The sequence below is a fragment of the Bombyx mori genome, chromosome 6 (genome assembly GCF_030269925.1).
Source record: "Bombyx mori chromosome 6, ASM3026992v2".
NCBI lineage: Eukaryota > Metazoa > Arthropoda > Insecta > Lepidoptera > Bombycidae > Bombyx > Bombyx mori.
Window position 1 is genome coordinate 15,467,040 of NC_085112.1, and position 25,047 is coordinate 15,492,086.

A 25,047-nucleotide genomic window follows, 5' to 3' on the forward strand; every position below is an offset into this window, starting at 1 on the left:
ACACTACAGATTATTAACAAATTAACGAGACACAAAACAAACGACTAACAAATATATGAAAATACAATAATGAGAGAAACGCGCGATCAGTACGAGGCTTTGTGGCGGACTGCCGGCGCAGCAGCCCGGCGTCACCTGCAATAACGCGGCCGCGCGTTGGCTCCTGATTGGCGCGCGCACGCATCACGCAATCAGGAGCCAATCAGGCGCATAACGCATTTCGTGTGACATGCTAGTACGATTTTGATTGGCGCGCGCACGCATCACGCAATCAGGAGCCAATCAGGCGCATAACGCATTTCGTGTGACATGCTAGTACGATTTTGGTCCCCATAATTTTCATACCCCGGGCCTATATATGTAAATCGATTCTAAAGGAGTAAACTCCAAAAATTGAAATTCAACTAAAAAAAGTGTGTGTGTCCGCTCCGACGCACGACTGGAGTTTACTGGATATAAAAAATTAAACGAAACAATACGAGAAATAGTTCTATATTACGACAACACGATACACTACAGATTATTAACAAATTAACGAGACACAAAACAAACGACTAACAAATATATGAAAATACAATAATGAGAGAAACGCGCGATCAGTACGAGGCTTTGTGGCGGACTGCCGGCGCAGCAGCCCGGCGTCACCTGCGATAACGCGGTCGCGCGTTGGCTCCTGATTGGCGCGCGCACGCATCACGCAATCAGGAGCCAATCAGGCGCATAACGCATTTCGTGTGACATGCTAGTACGATTTTGGTCCCCATAATTTTCATACCCCGGGCCTATATATGTAAATCGATTCTAAAGGAGTAAACTCCAAAAATGAAAAATAAACAATAGTATAAAAAAACTAACAAAATACGCTTTTATAGAAAATCCGACTAAAAAATAGAAAATAAATTTTAATAAATTTGAATTAAAAATAGTGTAAGAAAAAATTATTTTATTTTAAAAAACCGTAGGGTGCTTTTCAGGATATTATCAAAATAGCCCTTCTACTCATATCTGTTCATAAAATATATATATAACTACTGATACCATGCTACCCAAGCTTTTTTTTAAATAAAATGATTTTTAATTTAAAATACACTATTTTTAATTTATATTTATTAAGATTTTTGGAGTTTACTCCTTTAGAATCGATTTACATATATAGGCCCGGGGTATGAAAATTATGGGGACCAAAATCGTACTAGCATGTCACACGAAATGCGTTATGCGCCTGATTGCGCATGTCACACGAAATGCGTTATCGCAGGTGACGCCGGGCTGCTGCGCCGGCAGTCCGCCACAAAGCCTCGTACTGATCGCGCGTTTCTCTCATTATTGTATTTTCATATATTTGTTAGTCGTTTGTTTTGTGTCTCGTTAATTTGTTAATAATCTGTAGTGTATCGTGTTGTCGTAATATAGAACTATTTCTCGTATTGTTTCGTTTAATTTTTTATATCCAGTAAACTCCAGTCGTGCGTCGGAGCGGACACACACACTTTTTTAAGATTTATTTTCTATTTTCAGTTGGATTTTCTATAAAAGTGTATTTTTTTGTGTTTTTTTAAACTATTATTTATTTTACATTATCTTCCAGCGACGCAATGATGTTTTGCAGTTGATAACCATTACCAGCCCCCAGAGGCACTCAAGCAATGATTTCCTTAGCTCTAATATCTGCTGGAACCGTTAGCTTATTTGTGATTATTTAATTTTCTTTTTCTTCTTGACTGTTTACTGTCTTAGTAGACCATAATCTTGTATACCAAATCTTCGTAAAATTTTAGCGAACCTTACAGAAAGCTTTCAAAAGCAACTTGAACGTCAAAGGAAAAGTCTGAAGAAAAAGCAAGTCATGGTAATTCATCTATTACTCTCAATCTGTTAAGGACGCCCACCACCTTCAATAGATGTAGTGATCAAGATGACAATACGAAGATCGGGATATTGCAACAGGCATAGCGCCGGTCGTTGTAGTGAACCTTGATCATGAGACTATATAGCAGTCAGCGTCTGTAGGCTGATCATCATAATGCACTCGGGCTGTCATTGTTGTGATATCAAATTATGGTAAATCAAAAAACAGTAGGCAGCGGTTTGACTCTGCCCTGGCATTGCTGAAGTCCATGGACTACGGTAACCGTACGGTAATATGCTCGTCTGCCTACAAGGGCTGTGGATGACTCACATAACGACCAAAAGGGCAATAAATAAAAAATCGGTTGTCTGTAAAGTCGGTTTACTGACGATAGTTGAACGTGACAACGTCATAAGAAAATACGCCTCAGAGCGAGGTAACGCCACATGAGTCATGTTTTTTCGTGCGTGCAGCCGGCTCCATCGAATTATAAGACGTTGTCAGGTAAAAAAAATTACGTTTTTTCGAAATAACGCATTCCCATCTAGGCAATTTATAAAAGTCGTGAACTCGTTCGAAAGGGAAGCTATGTTCCAAAAAAACCTATTTCCTGTTAAGAACAAAAAGGTAAATCTAATCATTCAACAGGTTTCAAGGATTGTTTCACACCTGCGTAGACCAACGCAGGGTCGTAATAAGCTGAAAGATCTTATGGAACACATTAGGCCTACGGTAATTATAGTTGAAAAACTGCCATTTCTTTTTGAGGCGATGATTTTCAGCTTGTTTTGATGACGGATAATATGTACGGGTTAACGGGTATAAATGTCTGGAAGATGCGGAATAATATGGGACGCTCTTTTAGTGTTCATAATTATTATATTGTTACTTTGTTTTAAGATATTTGTGAAAACTATAATAAAGAATCACATATTGAAAACCGAATACGCTCCCGGAATTCTTCAATCCTCGACCCGAAACTCGAACGAATTTATTATATTATATATTCGTGCGTTACGTTCCGATGGTAAATTATCTTATAACGTTTCCAATATTCCCGAATATAATATTACTGATACCAAATTTGTATAGATTTCCGCTGTCGCTATCAATGTCTCGGGATTTCAGATAACATAAAAAGATGTATTAAAAAAAACAACAACATATTTTTTGCTTTTATGAGGTTGTCGTTTTAAGATAAAAATCAGGTCGGGGGAGGGATTTGATAAAGTTTAAGGATTATTGATACACTAGCACCTCTTACTGGATTCTCCTGGTCCAATCTGAAGCGGTAGGCAGCGGCTTGGCTCTGCCCCTGGCATTGCTGAAGTCCATGGGCGACGGTAACCACTCACCATCAGGTGGATCGTATGCTCGTCTGCCTACAAAGGCAATAAAAAAAAAAAAACCAGGTGCTTTTAGGCTTTCCAAGCACTGGTCCACGTTCTCGCCTCGGATCTTCTCAGTGGGTCGCGATTCTTTTATTTTTATTTTTTTATCTTATACCTTTAAGCGAACAATTCTTCTTGTATATATATAATCTGAATTTCGGAAACGGCTCCAACGATTTTTATAAAATTTAGTATACAGGAGATTTCGGGGGCGATAAATCGATCTAGCTACGATTCATTTTCAGAAAATGTTGTTTTATTCGTGTTTTCAATAATCAACTTTATCGATAATCAACTTTATGACTCTTCCCGACATCTATTAGCGAATAATAATACTATTTTTCATAATTGAGAGCAACTAACTGCTTTAAAGACGATAACACTAAAGCTATTTCAGCAGATGGCGTTGTTAAGCCACCCGATGAGTGTTTGGTTTAATGTTAGACCAAGAAAATGCATTTTTTATTTATATTATTTGTGTCTTTTTAACTCACGTGTTCACTTAAAAATGCCTAAACGATCTTAAAATATTTCATAATTTTATCAATATGTAATTCTTATTTAAATATAGATCCTAAAAAACAATTTATCAAAAAAAAAAACTGAGCAAAGCTCGGTCATCGTCTAGTTGCTTTAATAGGTGGACGAGCCCACCTAGTGTTAAGTGGTTACTGGAGCCCATAGACATCTACAACGTAAATGCGCCACCCACCTTAAGATATAAGTTCTAACGTATCAGTATAGTTACAACGGCTATCCCGCCCTTCAAACCGAAACGCATTACTGCTTCACGGCAGAAATAGGCGGGGTGGTGGTACCTACCCGTGCGGACTCACAAAAGGTCCTACCACCAAGAGGTCCTACTAGGGATAAGTACAGGCTCGCGTTCCTAGCGATTCGAATCAAGAAAATATATGAAAATCAAGTCATTATCAATTGCTAACTTAGATTGTTCTTAGATTTAAGAAAACTTTCAAGTACCTAACTTTTGCACAGTAAAGACGTATTTTAAATTGTTTTTTTTATTAAATGAGGCTCTCCTCAGGCCTTTTTTGCTCTCGTTCGTTTTTATCTCTTCTTTGCATTTAAATTACAACGTTCGCAAAAAATTAACTTCTAACTATAAAAAAATTCACGAATTACTTCCACAATAAAGTAATTCAAATCTACCGAAATTCTAATTTGTGTTATTACTGGTTAAAAAGCATGGTAATTCAATAAAAAGTCGCAAGAAATCAAAAAAGTATTTATCTCTATGCATTTTTTTTAAATATTAATAATTGAAAAACTCGGACGTAAATCTTTTTCCATGTCTTTCGTTTACGGAGCAAATTCTCGTCCTACCATTCATATACCTACAGAAATTAATTTCGTATTTTGTATACACATTGTATAGGTATACCTTATTAATTTGTGGAGGCCAAGGCAAACCCAGACCGGGTACCTACCATTGTACAGGTATCATCTATTCTAGGATACCCATGTCAACAATGTCTTCCCTCGGAATTTAATATCCCTTGTCAATTTGTTACGCATAATCTTTGCTTATGACATTTGACAGCCGGCTGGAGTGAGGTTCGGAAGATATGAGATTTGTCCAATATGAGTATTTGAAGTTTTTAAAGGCGACACTTACTTCGAATGAAGATATAGCAAATCTGTTGTTTTAAATGATTGAAAATGGGATGGAATAGCCATTAGAGATGAACCATATGTCTCGTAGTTACACCTAGGTGTTTTTTAGCTGAGTGATATTGGATATTGGATAGTATCACCCTATCTCTTAAATTAAGTTTTTATTTATTTTTGCATAGATGGGTGGACGAGCTCACAGCCCACTTAGTGTTAAGTACCGGAACCCATAGACATCTACAACGTAAATGCTGCCACCCACCTTGAGATATGAGTTCTAAGGTCGCAGTATAGTTACAACGGCTGCCCCACTCTTCAAAAAGTAAAAGTATCGTAAGGCGGCTAAATGCCTTATTGAATGCTGCCCCTTTTTGCCGCGATGTTGTTGTTTACATCCGCGTGAAGATCAGTCCCTGTACAGTCCCAGTTCGACATCGATTTCATGTGTCCAGGTGAATGGCGGCATACAGACTGCAATGTCTACGGACTCCGTCTTCTACCAAAAGAACCCCGTCCTCGCTCATGCAGTTACGACATAAAAGAAAGTATTTTGAACTTATTTTCTGATTTCTACTCAAGAAAATTTAGAATACTGACTTCAGGGTTTTCTCAAAGTGGTTATTGAAGTATCATTGAGTAAGTAAAGGCCAAGGGAGTTTCTAAGTAATGTTTCAGAGCATAAATGCCGATTGGTAGGGCATACAATCAAATGTACAAGAATATAAACTAAGACTAAAATATAATACTATATAATATTATTATTTAACCTTCAAAAAGTCTTACTCATAAATATTCTGAAGCATTTATTAATAAAATTGTAAGTATCTCAAAAATTCCTCATGAATATTTCATGATGTTCCGTTGTAGCGTCTCCTAAGTGTGATGTTAATTTATATTTGAACGATTTCCCTCGAGCTTTCGTCCGACTCAAAAGGGCGCTATAATATCTTGACTTTCTCCTTATTATTTCCACGTATTTCCGTATTCGCTTTGACTAAAGCTAAATTAGGAAAAGCTCCAATTTTTTTTTTAATATGTCACTCGTTGAGCTTTAACTATTCGGTTTTAATTTATCCAATTTTTATTTATTGCTTAGATAGGTAGACGAGCTCACGGCTCAACTAGTGTTAAGTGGTTACTGGAGCCCATAAACATCTACAACATAAATGCCGCCACCCACCTTGAGATATGAGTTCTAAGGTCTCCGTTTTTACGTCGTAGATGTCTATGGGCTCCAGTAAGCACTTAACACCAGGTGGGCTGTGAGCTTGTCCACTCATCTAAGCAATAAATAAAAAAAATCAAATTGATTTTCGTTCCAAATGTCGTACGGTTTATTAGCATCATAATAAATCGCAGTAACTCTTCTCCAATGAATGTCTAACTTAAAACAATACACACAATAAAGCTTGTTGTTAATTGGATTAGAAATCATTTACAGTTGTAACGAATAATTGGGCGTCCAAACTTTGTTCCAAACAAGTCTAAGAGTCTGGTTATGAAACGGTCGCACTACTCTACGGGTATTCGATGCTGATTTATGTTTCTTTTGAAACTGATTTATTTGAAATTGATTTATGTATATTGCGTTAGTGTTTTCGATTCGGCGTTTGATAGAAATAGATATAAATCTGAGTAGTTTTTCGACTGGAACGCGTTACTGACTTCACGAATGACATCCACTTTGAAGTAATTGTATCAATGGTGTAATAAACAAATGTTGCTAAAGTGAGAGAGAGAGAGAGTATTCTTTATGTATTTATTGTACCTACACCGAAAAAAACAATGCAAAACATTAAATACAAAAAAGTATAAAGTGTCTTCCAGATAACTATCAGGTGGACAAAAATCATTTGGAAATGAATTACACGCGGTGTACCTTTCGATTCAAAAATATATACACACACATATGCACAGTGAGCTAAAATGAGTCTACATTAAAACTCCAGCCCGTCTTGTAAGCGTGTAACAAAAAAAGTTTTCGGATGTTTTCTCGTATGGCAAGAAAAATCTTTGTAAATAACCAAAATAACCCTTCAGGGTAAAAGGAAACTTGTAACGCGATATGTTTGCCCAGACTTCGTTCCAGGAAGGTCACGGGCGTCCCGGGGGAGCTAAGCATGGGTTTACACTATGATGTTATTAAAAAAAAGCGAGTCATAGAGTAAACAAGTTCTATTCACGTAAGCTTGCTTTCTTTTCCAGTAAATTTAACCTCTTTTCTAGTAATTTGACAATTTGACCGGTGTTAAGAAATGATAAACGAACATCACATGAGATGTCACTGTCAATGTTGTGGCAAATGTCATTGTCATATTTTATGAGTGAACCATAGACCTATGAGTGAACGCTCTGAAAAAAAATATATAAGAATATTTTTTTTTCAGAATATTTTTGTCGCGTTGGTTGTTGATCGCGGATTGAACATTAAGATGTAAAAAACAACCTTACATAAAAATAATTGTAATTATTTTAAAGAAGAAACCAGAAATAAAGAGGTACAGTAAAAAAAAAAAATCGGTTGTCTGTAAAGTCGGTTTACTGACGATAGTTGAACGTGACAACGTCTTAAGAAAATACTGATGGAATGGATTCATTTTTTCAATTATCGCAATTATCGTTGCTATAAAAAGTTGACACCACATTCAATTTTCACTGAACTTCATACTTGACGAAAACATGTAAATGTATTTTTGTATAGCAGCTGTCCACGCGGATGTATCGCTCCCTCAAGTAGGAGAGAGACAGATGTAGAACGCTGCCGAACGCGGAGGCCGATTATGCCTCTTCGTCGCTCGTTGCGCGCTCTTGCTTGCACCTCAAGCCTTAAATGGAACGCCTCATGAGTCATGTTTTTTCGTGCGCGTAGCCGGCTCCATAGAATTATAAGGCGACATGTGAAGGCAATGTCCAGTTGAGAGCAGTCCACTCCAGCTGAATAACCAACAAAATAATTTAGATAATTACAAAAAAAGATGTGTGGTGTCGGATAGGAACAAAGTTCTTTATTATAAAAATATAAATTTTAAGTTCTATTCGAGGTATAAAGAAAATAAAACTGGAGGTTTCGCAACAACCCACGGTCTTTCGGTAACTTTCGAACTTATTGTGGTACCTACACTTCATTCACGGTTGCTTGCATAAGAGTTAGTGTATTGCGCAAACGAACGCTCTGAGATCGTGGTCAATGAATGATAAAAAAATATGTTATTTTTTGTACATTATTACAAAGTTAAGTCGTACGCTGTGTGCATTACTAATAAGGATCTTACGTTACGGACGTTTTTTCCCGGTTAGGGTACCCCTCCGCATCGTCCCATAAGGACCTTCGTTCCAAAAAAAATTGGTGTTAAGTGGTTCCTATAACACATGCATATATTCTCTCAATTGTCCAGTAGTTCGGCTTCCCCGCCTTTCAAAAAGAAATGCATTATTGATTCTGCCCAAATAATATAAATGTTGCGGGCTTCAAATCATTTGTGAATACGAATGAAGTACGTATTTTATCAACTTTAGGATTTGAACATCGACAAGGTAGCATCGCTTGATACCAGTGCATCGTCCTATCCTTTAAAAAACCTCGGCTAGAACATGACTATACAGTATCTATCAAAAGAGACATGGAAAAAACTTCAAACTTGCTACTACAAACATGCAAATCACATTCAGCACGTAACCTTCCTTTATGAAGCGTACAACCGCATTTTGCACGCCGCTACACACGGTTCGTACTGTTTAAAATGTTATCATTTTAGTAAATCAAATTTACGACCGCCTAGACACGAGCGCGCTGTAAATATAAATGCATTTTAATATTATCAAGGTTTTTTTTTAAATTTACTCCATTTCATGTTTTCATGAGAATTGTGTACCGTAAAAAAATCCTATTTACTTGAAGACCTATTCTGTTCAAGCGAAAGATTACGGTTTTTGATTTCGTTGGGTACTAACATTGTATTGATTTCGCTTTGTCTATTTCGATGTAACATCGTAACTAGACATTCGTTGGGGATGGTACGGACATGTGATGAGACGAAATGAAAATGAGATTGGTAAGAGAGTGTTAACTATGAATGTGGAAGGATATAGATATATAGATAGAAGGATATAGGTAGACCTAAGAAGAAATGGATGGATTGCGTGAAAGATGATCTGTGTAAGAGGGGAGTGAGCAAAGAAATGGTATATGATAGAGGAGTATCGAATGAGAAAACATGGAGAAGGGCAGCAAAATGATGATCGTAACCATTTAACACCAGGTGGGCTGTGAGCTCGTCCATCGTCCATCGTCGGGATGAAATGAAGTCTCAATAAAATGGTGGTTTTTTACTAAGACTTTTTCAGTGGACTTTTTGGAAGCGTCCGAGAAGCTACACCTAGCGCGGCTTTGTTTCAATATACCATATTTGTTCATAGATGCTAAACAGTGAATAAACTATCGTTATTATTCTACTTTTAAGTCTAAAGAAACACTAAATTAACAAAATCAAACAATTCTCGAAACTCCGCTTCGCCTGTTCCCGCAAAAAAGTCCAACAACTTCTATAATCAAAACAGCAGTGGCTTTTTACTGAAAAAGTCGGCTACTGTTCAATTTTTCTAACAAAATGTGATTTTGGCAACATGCTAAATCAAAAAAGGACACATCACACGGTCAGTACGAAGAATGGGTTGGGTCCGGTTATCCGGTCCGGTCGTGACCCTCATTACTTTACCGGCTCAGTGCAGTACATTCCGAATTTGGGGCACAATTTAATTATTAACCGTGTCAAAGGTCAAACTTAACTTTCGTAAAATGATATAATTAGTTAAGCATGAATTTTTTATCTGGTATGGTAATATCAAGCAAATTCGAGGGACTGCTAGTTAATAGCTATTGAAGCAGGCACTCAGGAAAAACTCCAAACTATACTATGTAGTAATAAATAGAGTCAGATATTAATGTGTTATGTTTTTAAGTTCCTAACAAAGATTATAAGTAATACTAACAAAAAGTATGGTTTTTACTGAAAAAATAAATAAAGTTATTTAGTATCCACCTCCACAGGCAGACTAAGTGACCCACGTGATGTAAAGTAAAGTGAAAAAGGAAAGATGTCGATGGTGATCGCCCTTAATCTTGGGACTAATGACGCAGTTTTATTCTAATAAGGACTTTTTATTCAAATTGGAAAACAAAATTGCTTTGATGAGATTCGTATTTGTTTCTTGTTTCCGTTAACCACTTAACATCAGGTGAGCGGTGAGCTCATTCAACGTACTGTATATTTTTTTTAATTCGCAAATGGGTAGTATGTTTCATTTTAATTGTAAGCTCACTTGGTGTTTAGTGTCGTGAATAGAGTCACTCGTTTTGAGAATTTCAGGAAGGTATTTCCTGAGCGCTATAAAATGTCTCTCTTCAAGCGACTCTTGAACATCAGATAGTAGCTTTCCCATGTCCCTGACCTTCGTATAGCCATGATGACCCCTCAGCAGTGATCAGGTATGATATGTTTTCGACGGCAATAAAACAGGTTTTGGTTCGTAAAACAGGTGGACAAACGTTCGACTTTTTGGCTATTTTTAATTCTATTTTGATAAAGATAAGAAACAACGATCCACATAATGTAGATTCTGTTCTCGGAAACTGAATATTCAAGCTGCGCCATCAAGAGTCTGTCTCCGACCACAATGAGGTCAAGTGCATCGTTACAACTGTTCGTCTCGGAAGACAACGAGGCGATGAATCTTAAATGTGTTCGTTATTGTTCAGAGCAGAGATGGATAATTTTCATTTATAGCCAACTCTTTCCCTGATTTAATGTATATGCTAATTAAATACCTATTTCAGCCGTGAAGCAGTAATGCGTTTCGGTTTGAAGGGTGGTGCAGCCGTTGTGATTAGCAGTGATTAGACAATATTTTGTTAAAATGGTACATATGGCGCCGGCACATGTTCGACGGGCACCTCGTGCTGGTTTCCGGAGCCCTAGGCTGCCACGAACAGAATACCCTTAGTTTAGTTTATTAGTTTTAGTCGATTAGTTTAGTCGATAAACTAAACTAGTTTAGTTTATCGTCGATAAACTAAACGACGATTTAGTTTATCGTCGTTTTCGTACTGTTATACGGGACTTTGAAAAACTCTTTTAAAAAAGATTTTATTCACTTTGAAGATACAAAAATTCTACTAAGAAAAAGTGTGGCTCATAGTAACGACGCAGAGTGACTGACTTCCAGTCAACGGGGCTCTAGTATATGTTGGGCCGGAAAGTGCTGATAGAGGCACTTTTCGGTCTTAGGTAAATTAGTTAATATACTAGGTAATATTATATCAGTACGCATCCTAACGTCAAATTCAAAATTTAAACAATTTTGCCGACATATATGGCGAATTGTTAACAATGGAGGCTGGTTGGTGGATAATAATAGTCGTACACAATATTCTCTCTTAAAGTTTTTCGGCATACAGTTTTAATGTCGTTATTGCTTAGATGGGTGGATGAGCTCACAGCCCACCTGGTGTTAAGCGGTTATTGTAGCCCGTAGATATCTACAACGTAAATGCGCCACCCACCTTGAGATATAAGTTCTAGGACCTCAGTATAGTTACAACGGCTGCCCTACCCTTCAGACCGAAACACATTACTTGCTTCACGGCAGAAATAGGTAAGGCGGTGGTACCTACCCGCGCGGACTCACAAGAGGTCCTACCACCAGTTTTTTAGATTGTTAAGACAGACCCACTAGAGTCAACGTGGTTTACCGGAGGTCATAGATATCGAGACATGAACTCAGTCTTTGCAGGTCACCGTAACAATAGGTTGGATGGCCAGTATGAACGAAGGGAAATAATGTTACCACATTATTTATCGACTTTACCGAACTCGAAGCAGAGTTTTACCTCTGACATTAACTGGAATCAACCATTCGTTGGCTCAGAGCTAAATCAGATCAGCCAGCCAAGATTACGTCAGCATCTTATTAAATTATTACACCTAATGCCCTTTTTTCTTCAAAGCAGTCAATAAACTTTACTCCTACGCGTTTTAATACAAATCTCCTGTTGTAATCGGTAAGTGCCTGTGAATATTTCAAAAGATTGCTCAAAGAATAAAGTGTTTCTCGTTATTACACAGCTTCATTGAATATTCATAAGTATTTTACTTTTTTATGTAAAATCAATACAAAGATTAAATGGTTTCTGAGAAATCTCGACGCGTTTTGACAAATATTTTTCGGGACCTGTTTGAGGGCATTAATATGCATCAAAGCTGTATGATGAATAAAGATCAAAGAAGAAAATATCGCCACGGGTTTGTCAATCTAATGGTAATATGGCGTTCGTTTTTGATTCCTGGTTGGAAACAATGCCGTTGTCAAATATGATTGGTGTTCAGAGTCTTCTTGTAACGTAGGCAGCGGTAGGCGGTAGGCAGCGGCTTAGTTCTGCCCCTGGCATTGCTGAAGTCCATGGGCGACGGTGACTACTCACCATCAGTTGGGCCGTATGCTCGTCTGCCTACAACTGCAATAAATAAAATAAAAAACGTGAAATTTCGATGTGAATCGTTTTTTTATCACTTTAAGTAGAAATTCATCGTGTTAGTTACGAACATAAAACTAACATTTCTTAAAGCTGCATACTGTGACGTTCAAATATAGTAATGTAAATAATTTAATCTAATCTAAAGATTTTACGAGCAAAGGCAAACGTGACTAAGCGACAATAACTGCTTTGTACATAAACGATAGGCAATAACCAGATTCGATGCGCAAAAAAAACAAATATTTCTAGGTCTATTAAAATCATTTCAATCGTACAGCTAGATTCGTTAAAATATAATTTTTTCGGGTATTTCAACTATAAATTAGTCTACTGTAAAGTTCACGCATTGTCGCTTAGTCACGTTTGCCTTTCAAGCGTCGATATAGTTTCTTGGGTTATTCTGAGTCGTAGACATAATTAAAGCTACTTTTACGGTTTAAATCTAGCATTTTTTTTATTGTTATTACCATATTTCCGACGTTCTTCTCTATTAAAGTCATGGTTTTGGAACGAAGTTCCTTATGGGATGATGCGGAGGCGTACCTTAACCGGGAAAAAACGTCCGTAACGTAAGATTTTTATTAGTAATGCACAGAGTGTAAGACTTAACTTTGTAATAACGTACAAATTAGTAATGCACACAGTATACAACTTATCTATACTAATATTATAAAGAGGAAAGATTTGTTTGTTTGTTTGTTTCGAATAGGCTCCGAAACTACTGGACCGATTTGAAAAATTCTTTTTCCATTAGAAGCCGACATTGTCCCTGATGAACATAGGCTACTTTTTTTAAAAAAAAAATTATTTTATTTTTTTGGTTTCATGTGTGTTTTAATGTTTCCGAAGCGAAGCGAGGGCGGGTCGCTGGTCTTTGTAATAACGTGTAAAAAATATATTTTTTTTATCATTTATTGACCACGATCTCTGAGAGTTCGTTTACGCAATACACTAACTCTTATGGAAACAACCGTGAATGAAGTGTACCACAATAGGTTTGCATGTTACCGAATGATCGTGGGTTGTTGCGAAACCTCCAATTCTATCTTCTTTATACTTCGAATAGAACTTCAAATTATTCTTTTTATAATAAGGAACTTCTTTCCTATCCGGTGTCCCACGACACCACACATCTTTTTATATATTATTATTATTTAAAAGGCCTCGTACACCGTATGTGAAATGAATTTTCGTTTTCTTTAGCGAGTATTTAGATTTTTTCAAACCTCATAAAATGGTCGGCACCACTTTTGAGCGTATTCATTTACCGAGAGAGCTGGTGGTCGTGGCGCTGACGGCCACCAGTCCGGCGTCCCGAGGGGGAGGGTGATGGGAGAGATGTGCTCCGCACTAAACGCTTCACTTTCCCCCCTTTGCCTTTTCATGGGTTCTGTCTCATGCGAGGTTTGGATGCTGGTTGTTGAGCGACAGGAGGTTTTAGTTGGTCCACTCCGACATGCCCCGCCCTCCATCCCCAGTGAACGCCGGAAGTCCGGCGATTTCCTCCTGGCAAAAAAAAGCGTATTCATTTCCATTTTTGTATTGTGTGTTATCCACTGTCTCTAGGGTGCACGGTTGGCATTCCGCAGCTGGCTTTACGCTTCCATGTTCACGAAATATTCGTTTGAATCATTAAGGTGGTACTGCCGTTTGGGCTTTGTGTTCTAATGAAGGCGAGGTTAAAAAACTCCGATGACGTCAAAGAAAAAATCAGTTCATAACAGACAAAAAAGGTACTGTACTATTTTTTCTAAGCCTTACTAGATAATAAGCTTGCATAGATTTGGAGCGGATTACGTCTCTTGAATCAGCTCTAGTCTTATGTAATGAAGAGCGTGTAAACTAGTTCTGTTTCTGTTTGTTTGTTTGTTAGCTCCGCTAAATGCATCCGAGCGCAATTTTCCAGAAGGAATATTTACCGGTGGCAGGACCTCTTGTGAGTCCACCCTGCCTATTTCTACCGTGAAGCAGTAATGCGTTTCGGTTTGAAAGATAGGGCAGCCGTTGCACTGTAAAAATTGAAACATTAGAACTCATATCTCAAGGTAGGGAGCGGCATTTACGTGAGCTCGTCCACCCACTTAAGCAATAAATAAATAAAAAAGAGTTAAAATTGGAAGTTGTTACTTCAGAGATCATTTATATTATAGTCCCATCAGAAAAAACCATTTGGCGTGAATCACTTCAACTAACGAGCTAATTTGAAATATATAGCCACGGCCTTACCGAATTAGATTCGATTTTGACTAATTACACTTGCGTACAAATTAAAAGTCAATAAATAAAGATGAACAGCGACCCCGAGGATATCTTCTTGTGTCATGGTTACCAGGAATATTTGCATACGAGAAAAATGTATTTAGACCCCGAATATCTCAACCATTTGTATGTTTTTTGTCTGTTTGTTAGCCTAAGGGACTATTCCAGCTACACTCAAATGTGACATTTTTTACAAAGATATTCTTTCTATTATGCACGTACAGTAGTATAACTTTATGAAGTGCACTATTTAAATAAAATATAATATATAAATATTTTACTAACAATCACGCCACGTTAACTGGTCCCGTGATAAGTTCGTAAAGAACTTGTGTTACAGGTACCAGATAACGGAAATAAATGTAAGATTTTTATTATACACATACATATATTTAATATACATCCATAACCCTGGAAAAGACATTTATATTTATCATACAAATATCTTCCCTTGGCGGGATTCGAACCCGCGACCCCCTAGCGTTGTGACCATGTCACTTAGCACTACACCAGACGGACGTTTTTCCAAACATTGCGGCACTCCCTTTTGGGTATTTAAATAGAAAGAAGGTTGTTTGCTCTTGAATTTTCTCGCTCGTTTTCAGGCTGGAAGACAAAAGACTTTTGTCCGGGAGTCCATCCGGCGGCGGGCTACGACCAAATCTTAATTAATTTGCTTTTTGAACGCCTTTTCGTATAATGAATGAGATTTTTTTGCGTCATTTCAAAGGCTTGGTCTTTTTTTTATTTCATTACAATTTTATATACGTTTCAATGTAGGGATATTTGTTTTATAGGATTGAGCGAATGATGACTCGTTATTCTGTTTTAAGTGGATTGACGAGTCAATGACTGTTAATTTAGTTTTTATTGCTTAGATCGGTGGACGAGCTCACAGCCTACCTGGTGTTAAGTGGTTACTGGAGCCCATAAACATCTACAACGTAAATGCGCCAAACACATTGAGATATAAGTTCTAAGATCTCAGTATAGTTACAACGGCTGCCCCACCCTTCAAACCGAATCGCATTACTGCTTCACGACAGAAATAGTCAGAGTGGTGGTACCTACCCGCGCGGACTCACAAGAGGTCTTCCACCAGTAATAAGCAATAGAAAAAAAATAATAATACATGTACTCTTCGAATTTAATCTACTATAATAATTGTAGCCAACAAATAGAGTAGTCGTTAAATCTATACTAATATATATATCTACAGTGGTTTTTACGTCTCCTCCTCCTCGAGTCGTGTTCCTCATGTCTGAGGGTCGTGACCACCATCACCCATGAGCTTACTTTTACATCTATACTAATATATAAATCTACAGTGGTTTTTACGGATGTTCCGTTATAACTACTGAACCATGCATTGGATTGACTTAAAACTTAGTATACATGTAGAAAATACATGTACTTAATGGATAGGCTAATATTTATATGAGTGTTGGACTCCCTAATAATAATAGTGTTATATTTTAAATTCCCAGCGATGCGGGTGAGTACGGCTATCTATTATAACTAGAGGTCCCGCAGTAGTCGAAATTCGACTATAATTAATTGGAATTGTAAGTTTGTACACTAATATGATTGTATTTTATGCTTCTTTAATCACAAATTTCGCCAAGACTACACTATAAAAAATATTAACAAAGACAAACAATATTTAATCTATTATCAATTCGACAACAGACGTCAAGGACAAAAGTTTGACAATAAATAGTATGCATGCGTGTGTGCGTCAAATACATGGTATGTAGTGTGTGTAATGTTTTCTTTATGGATTTAATGTATCTTTGTATGTATGTATTATTTAAAAAAAAATTAGCATTGTGCACTTCTTCTCTATATTCTCTATAGGTGTGGAAAATTTCATACTCCTCCGTCCGCGCAATTATCGTAAAAAGGGATACAACGTTTTTGCTTCACGTATTAATATATAGGTTTGCTAAAATCAAATGCGACGGCATAAATGTTTTATTAATAACCGACTGGCTCGTGACGTAAATATTTAATGCCTATTACACGATTATTGTTCCGCTGGAAAGCTAAAATACATTCGAGTAAGCTCTCTCTCAGATTCTTTGATCGAAGCAATTTTTCCGAGACATTGAGCTTTTACCAACATCTTTCTTGTGATACGTTTTTGGCTGAACAAGACATTACGTTGCGTGTATGAATTTGAACTCTATTATGGGGAAACGTTAAGCGCATTATCGAACGTTTCATTAATGTAATATATTTTCACGGTGTTCACTTCGACAAATGGATGTCAAAGATTTTAATATAAATTCGTTTTATTGCCGTAGTAGGTGAGCAAATGCGACTAGCACATACAAAATTAATTTAGGGACAACTTTCACGGTAGGCAGCGGCTTGGCTCTGCCCCTGGGATTGCTGAAGTCCATTGGCGACGGTAACCACCATCAGATGGACCGTATGCTCGTCTGCCTACAAGGGCATTAAAAAAAAAACTTACTGGTGATAGGACCTCTTGTGAGTCCGCACGGGTAGGTACCACCATCCTGCCTATTTCTGCCGTGAAGCAGTAATGCGTTTCGGTTTGAAGGGTGGGGCAGCCGTTATAACTATACTGAGACCTTAGAACTTATATCTCAAGGTGGGTGGCGCATTTACCTTGTAGATGTCTATGGACTTCACTTAACACCAGGTGGGCTGAGCTCGTCCACCCAAATAAACAATAAAAAAAAAACTACGAGGGGGAAGATCTTTCATCGAGGAGAGAACTACTAGTACACAGCGGCTTGGCTTTACCCCTGGCATTGCTGATGTCAATGAGTGACAGCGACGGCTTATCATTAGGTGAAACGTAAGCTCGTCTGCCTATAAAAGCAATAAAAGCCGACCAGGTTCCAATCATCGATAGACAGACGACCCAAATATTATTTTTCGGAACTTATACCCTGCAAGGTTATCTTGAAAATGTTGTCAGAACAATTTTTGTCAAATATATTTATATCATAGTTACCGTTATATTAATCGTGCTATGAATATTGGTGCTCACCTTTAGCTATATTGTAAAATGAGTCCACAAACTATTATACATATATAATGTTTTATTTTATGGACCATAAAAGAAAGTTTAGCCCAGTAAAACCATAGCACAAAATGAGTGAGCAACTCATGTTTAGAGAAACAACATTTAAGCTATTGCATACAGTAAGATTATATATAATCTAACAGAGAGCCCTCTTGGGATGTTTTCGGGGACCCAGTCCACGATGTCATCTATATATTGCTTCACCAGCTTTTATGTTTCATATTATGTTTCAATTTTCAAAATATTTCAATGTTTCTAATGTTTCTTCTTCTACAGCTACAATATTCAAAATAGCATTTATGTCACCTGTATAACTTATGATAACCTCTTTTAAGATTTATGTCATAAATCATATAGAGGTTACACATATTTCCAAGATGTTTAAATTGTAAAAAAGAGACAAAATATAATAAATATTATTTAGCAATTCATTTCACTCCATATTATCATAGTTCGTAAAAAAATATATATAAAAGATTAGGCTGTATGGTATGATACCTTTGCCTTTCCATTTGGAAAAATAAAACTACTACTATTATTTAGCAATAAGACCATCATGTAGTAAAATGAAAACAACAAATAAATTGCCATCGCCACAGGCACAGTGAGCCCTCAAGGGCTTATCAGCGCTCTGATTATTTCTCCAACGAAGCAGACATGCCGTTCGATTTGAGGATCTATTTTCAATGCGATAGAGACTACGAGTTCATGTTTCAAGGTCATGACGTACAAGAAACTTAGCACGGCTTCATAGCTAAAGATGCTTACATCAAATTTGTTTTAGATTTTTTATTAAGAATTTACTAAAACCTAGTACAAAGGGTACATTAACCCTTCTCTCAATAAGGAAACAGTATTATTAGAATTAAATCAAGAATAGGTCTATAATTCAATCAATTTGGACAAATTGAAGTGCCTCCTGTAGATACGTCATTAACTAGCGGTACTCGCCCGCTTCGCTGAGCATTTAAAATTAGCATTATTTTTTATTGTCATTATTATTAGGGAGTCCAACACTCATATACATATTAGTCTATCCATTAAGTACATGTATTTTCTACATGGATACCAAGTTTTAAGTCAATCGGACGCATGGTTCAGTAGTTATAACGGAACATCCGTAAATACCACTATAGATTTATATATTAGTATAAATATTTCTCCTACGAAGCAAACATGCCATTCGATTTGAGGATCTATTTTCAATGCGATAGAGACTACGAGCTCACGTTCCAAGGTCATGACGTACAAAAAACTTAGCACGGCTTCATAACTAAAAATGCTTACAACAAATTTATTTTAGCTTTTTATTATGAATGTAAAGGCGAAGGCGATTGCATGCAGCAGAGATGCGAATGTTGCGATGGATGTGTGGAGTAACGAGAATGGATATGGAATGGAGAATGAAAGTGGCAACTGTAACAGAGAAGCTGAGAAGTGCGCGTTTGGGATGGTGTGGACATGTGATGAGACGAAATGAAAATGAGGTTGGTAAGAGAATGTTAACTATGAATGTGGAAGGATATAGAGGAAGAGGTAGACCTAAGAAGAAATAGATGGATTGCGTGAAAGACGATATGTGTAAGGGGGAAGTGAGCGAAGAAATGGTATATGATAGAAGAGTATGGAAGGAGAAAACATGTTGCGCCGACCCCAGGTGACTGGGAGATGGGCAGGATAATGACGATGAATGATGATTAAGAATGTACTTAAACCTAGTACAAAGGGTACATTAACCCTTCTCTTAATAAGGAAAGAGTATTATTAGAATTAAATAGAGAATAGGTCTGTAATTCAATCAATTTACACAAATTGAAGTGCCTCCAGTAGATAAGTCATTAACTCGAGGTCGTGGAGTTCAATGGATTTTCCATGCCTAGCACTAAAGAAGTATTTCATATTTTATTTATTTATTGCTTAGGTGGGTGGAAGAGCTCACGGCTGGTGATGTTAAGTGGTTACCGGAGCCCATAGACACCTACTAAGTAAATGCCACAACCTACTTTGAGATATGAGTTCTTATGTTTTTATGTGGAACATAAACATGGTACTCACAGAATTAGATAACTTTTCTAAATTATAAAGTGTTAATCGGTTGATCATTTTAAGGAGCGTTATGGTTTCAAGGATGATTTTTGGTTAGGACAGCGGTTAAACAATACCATTGAGGCTTCGTCGGTATCTCTCAAGGTGATCGGATGCATTAACTGTATTGTTTAAAGCTTTCTGTAGCGACTTAACTGAGCTTATTTACGCATGTCTGCTTTTGTCCACCAAATCGGCTCGGCTCAACAGCTACCATCACCAATATTTGCTTGGCCCAAAACTTTAACAAATATTTCAAAGAGAGCTTTAAGTTCACCCGCTACAGAGGTCAATAGCCGCTTGTTCCATAAATATTCAGGAGAGTTCAGCCGAACGGTCGTTTCCGTAATTTATCGCGGCACCCTCGGGCCCAGCATGATCACACTCAACCTTAAATGTGGTTTGTTCAAATAAAATAAAAATGTATTTTAGTAAGTACGTAATACAAAAATGTATATTGACCATATGGGCCATATGGGCCTGACCATATGGGCTTGTTGGGTGGGGCAGTCGTTTTAAAACTCAGATGTCTCAAAGTGGGTGAGCTTGTATTTATTGGTTTCCGTAACCATTTCAAACCAGTTCTGGCTAGTTTTGGACTACTAGACGCGACTACACGTATCTAAACAATTTCCTAGTGACTAAGCCAGAGAGAGGCAAGATTCTAATTCGATTTCCTACGAATCAAATTAAGTTCAGTCATGTAGAGCTTTACCAACGACAGAATTGGATTTTCATTGAAAATTATATTTACTTCATAGATTATTCATAGTATATACTTCATAGAAAATTATTTAGACGTGTCAAGTTTATACTTTAAAGTCCAAATGATTTTTTTGCAAGAAGAATCTATACTAATAATATTATAAAGCTGAAGAGTTTTTTTGTTTGAACGCGCTAATCTCAGGAACTACTGGTCCGATTTGAAAAATTCTTTCAGTGTTAGATAGCCCATTTATCGAGGAAGGAATATAACATCACGTTAAAACCAACTCAAGCGGAGCACCAACAAAGAATGTTTCAAAAAAGGGGTTTAAGCCCTTTTGAGAACTTCCACTGCGTGCGCCGCAAAAACGGTTAAAGTTAAAGTTAAGTTAAGTACGTACATGAAGTGACGGATAAAATTTAGCGTTTTCACAAAGTAACTATACCACGCGGACGAAGTCGCGGGCAAAAGCTATATTATATATAGATTTAGGCCATTATAGGAATATTATAGGTTTTCTTAAAGGTAAATGGTATGGTAGCCCGCCAGGCCACCCTGGGTGGCACTGTTGGTGTCCTGGAAACCTCTGATGGACCGGAACCAGAATGTCGCGTCGGCGAGCACGGTACATCACCAACTAGTTGCTATTCCACAGCCGTTCCGTAGAACTTAATCTCTGTAAAATCACTGATACGAACCGGACAAAGACCCTTCTCTTGTTCCTGGACTCAACTGCGTCGGATCAGAGCAGAGGGAGGTGACCTACCCCTCTTTGTATCCACGGCATTCTTCTCTGAAATGGTGGACTCATAGAAGTCGGGTATCGCCTTCTAGGACTCTCCGATGCTGAGCATCCTAGTCACAACAATCGACATATATGTATATATACTTGTGTATATATGTGTATGTATAAGAACCGCGTATGTATAAGATACACCGCGTGTGATCTGTTTCCAAATAATTCTTGTACACCTAATGGTTGTCCGGGAGAGATCGCTCTTAGGGATAAGACCGCCAATTCTACTTTTTTGTATTTAATGTTTCGCATTGTTTACTTATTTTGTATACAATAAAGAATACTCTCTCTCTCTCTCTCTCTCTCTGTTTCTCTCTCTCTCTCTCTCTCTCTTGATTCAGAAATGCATAATTTTTTAACAACTGCAAAACCGTGCCATCTAGCTAAATAATAATAACTATAATACCATTAAACCTAAATAAAAATAAACAGCTCCATCGAAAATACGAATCTTTATAAAATATATGAAAAACCAAAATCACGTGATCCATTTGACGAGTTATCCAAGATCGGTATAAAATACTTCAAGTCAAGTATAAGATAAATTGTTCAGCTCATTAGTTCGACTTCAACTTCTCGTTAGGAACAGGTTTGCTTTACGCTTTCAAATTATATTTCAGACGTAATATTCAAGTGGCTTTTACTTGTAGCAATTTGTATCCTTAATAGCCTTGGACCTAATGGGCTGTCACGAATTATATATCTTGCGGATATTTCTCATTAACTATGCTCATACACTCTGAACATATGTATATCTCATACATACCGTTCCGTGAAAGAGAACAAGAAAGTTTCTTAGCTTTATGACGTCATATAATAAATACTACATAAGGTTTTCATGGTACTTGAACGCGTAAAACAACTCTCCTCATTATGTGGATACTTCCAAGTTCGTAGACGGAGCCGGATATCGTCTATTATCCCGAAGCGATCTGACGTCGCGTAATGTACCGAGACCGGATATAACCGGCTCTAGCCGGATCCACCGCTATCAGATCGACCTTCGGGCAATCAAGTATATGAAACGGTAATATGTCTGGCCTTGTTCGAGAAATATTCAGGAAAGCTTATGGATTTCGGTAGGTACTTGTTTTGTTTTATGATATAGTAATATTCTGGACTTGTACGGGTCGACATCATCGTTGAGATTTATTTTTGGCACGCCTAGCAGTCATGTCTACTTTACTGGTGGGAGGACCTCTTGTGAGTCCGCGCGGGTAGGTACCACCACCCCGCCTATTTCTGTCGTGAAGCGGTAATGCGTTTCGGTTTGAAGGGCGGGGCAGCCGTTATAACTATACTGAGACCTAAGAACTTATATCTCAAGGTGGGTGGCGCATTTACGTTGTAGATGTCTATGGGCTCCAGTAACCACTTAACATGAGGTGGGCTGTGTGCTCGTCCACCCGTTTAAGCAATAAAAAAAATGTCTTTTGTAAGGGTAGAATAGCCATTAACAATAAGGACTTCAACTTATCTCGAGATAACATTAGCTCAGATGTGAACACGCGTCTACAAAGATAAAAATAAAAAAAAGGATTAATTGTTCATGATAATCATAATAAGCCAATATTACAACAATGTCGTATGGTATTATGTGCGGTTAGGTAGGAAGGAAATTGTGTTCATTCTATGTTGGTAACACCATGCTGCCTTTCTTTTACAAAGCAATTCGATAATTCCTTACTACACTGGAATAGTTTTCATCATAATAAGTCAAAAGGTGAGTGGAAGTGTACTGAAGTGGAACAAATCGCTTGGAACCTCGGAATCTGGAGTAATTTTGGATCTCTATGTCTGCAGAATTGTTTGAGCTGATCTCACCGATAATCTTTTATCGTCTTAGCACTAGCCATCAAAGAAGATTTCCACAAAGTGCATTTGCCGATATTATCTAGGTACGTAGCATCTGACTTTGGAATCAACTTATCTTTACTGAATTTCTTGAGTCCTTTTTCAGAAAAGGTTTGCATAGCGTCGTTAGCAGAAGCTCTGTTATAAGTTTGAACATTATTATGGTTCTATTGTCAAACACTATTATAATTCGATAATATAATCATAGTATTCGCCAAAACTGCACTATAGATCAATAATTAAAGACAAACAATATTAATCTATTTTCAATTCGACCACAGACTTTAAACAATAACAAAAGTTGGGAAACTTTTGACAGTAAACAAAGAGTATATTTTTATGTATGTGTTGTGTCAAATACATGGTAGTGTGTGTAATGTTTTCTTTATTGATTTAAAGTATCTTTTATGCATTATTTTTCAAAAATATGCACTCCTTCTCTATAAGTGTGAGAAATTTCATACTCCCCCGTCAGCGCAATTTTCGTAAAAAGGGGTACAAAGTTTTTGCTTCACGTATTAGTATATAGATAAGTAACTCAATAGTAAGTAACAAGTAACTCAAGCAATAAATTTTACTTTAGCCTCGTGCTTTTAAAAGTATATTGAAATTTATAATAACAACACACAATTCCCTGTTAATTTGGCGACGTGCCCGCAACGTTGCCTTTTTTATTTACCAAAGCAATTAACTCTGACGCGCTTCGTCACCGAGAGCCAGGGTTTTAATTATTTCCCATCCATCTACATTTATGCGGCTGGTCGGGAAGTGTGGGTAAAAATTCTGGTATGATTATTTTTTGCCTCACACCATCGGGCTTCGGAAAGATTGTGTGGCTATTTCGACCTATGGTGTCGAAATTGGATCATGTCGTCCCATCTTTTATCGTGCATACTTTAGATAGGTTTAATCGCTTCCAAGCTGACTTAAATATAACATTGTTTGTTCAAAACTTCTAGTACGATCTAGTCTAGTTTGATTTAAAATATCCAAGATATCCAAGCGTTTGAAACTCCCGTGACTGTTTAGATAACACACGCCGTGTACTCGTACCGAATGGTGCATATACGCCCGGGTTTTAGTCCAGCAAGTAACATTTTTTCTAAATGAAAACGTATCTAGAACGTGGCTATGGTAAAATTTCAGCAACATTTTCGACCAAATTTACACACTGGGTTTTGTAATCTATATACGTGAAGCAAAAACTTTGTAGCCCTTTTTACGAAATTCTCGCGGACGGAGGAGTATGCTATTTCCCACACTGATAGAGGATATAGAGAAGGAGTGCAGAATGCTAATACTTTTTCAAAATTATGCATGAAGAATACATTAAATCAATAAAAAACATTACACACCCTACCATGTATTTGACACACACGCATATTATATACACTCTTTTGTTTATTGTTTAAAGTCTGTGGTCTAATTGAGAATAGATTAATATTGTTTGTCTTTAACATTATTTGTCTACAGGGGCGACCACTAGTTTTTAATTAATTGGTCGTAGTAGCACCAGATTGTCTAGCTCGGATATGTTCATCCATTGGATTAGGAGGATAAGACAACCGTCTGTACAATTGATATTTTCACCTTATGTCTTAATATGAGTGCGCCAATTCACGTTAAGGTATCTAAAAACACCGATAAATACTAAAATAGTTATTTTTAATACGTGTTTACCGTCTTGTTTTTTTTTATGATTAAAGGATTACTGGTGGCCCAGAGGCCTTTCCAGTTTTACCAGGACAGGTGGGCGAGCAAAGGCTCAGCCAGTAGGGGTGGGATTTGCTAACAACTGCCTGAGCGCCTCCGAAGGAGACCTAACAACTCAAGAGCAGCTGCTTCGCGAATGAATCTACTACCGGATCGGAATCGCGATCCGCTGA

The 25,047-nt window shown here is 37.3% G+C and overlaps 2 protein-coding genes and 1 long non-coding RNA gene across 3 annotated transcripts in view; 2 read left to right on the forward strand and 1 right to left on the reverse strand.

Moving 5' to 3' along the window:
- The window catches only part of LOC101736572 (mitochondrial pyruvate carrier 1), a 497,008-nt gene that overhangs the window by 283,049 nt on the left and 188,912 nt on the right, over window positions 1–25,047 (reverse strand). The gene's annotated exons all lie outside the window — the stretch shown is intronic.
- Window positions 1–25,047, forward strand: part of LOC119628612 (uncharacterized) — a 180,752-nt gene that overhangs the window by 53,135 nt on the left and 102,570 nt on the right. The gene's annotated exons all lie outside the window — the stretch shown is intronic.
- On the forward strand, window positions 7,217–8,690 carry LOC134199077 (uncharacterized). Its single transcript, XR_009973438.1, has 2 exons — window positions 7,217–7,370; window positions 8,389–8,690. It is a non-coding gene; the product is annotated as an uncharacterized LOC134199077 (long non-coding RNA).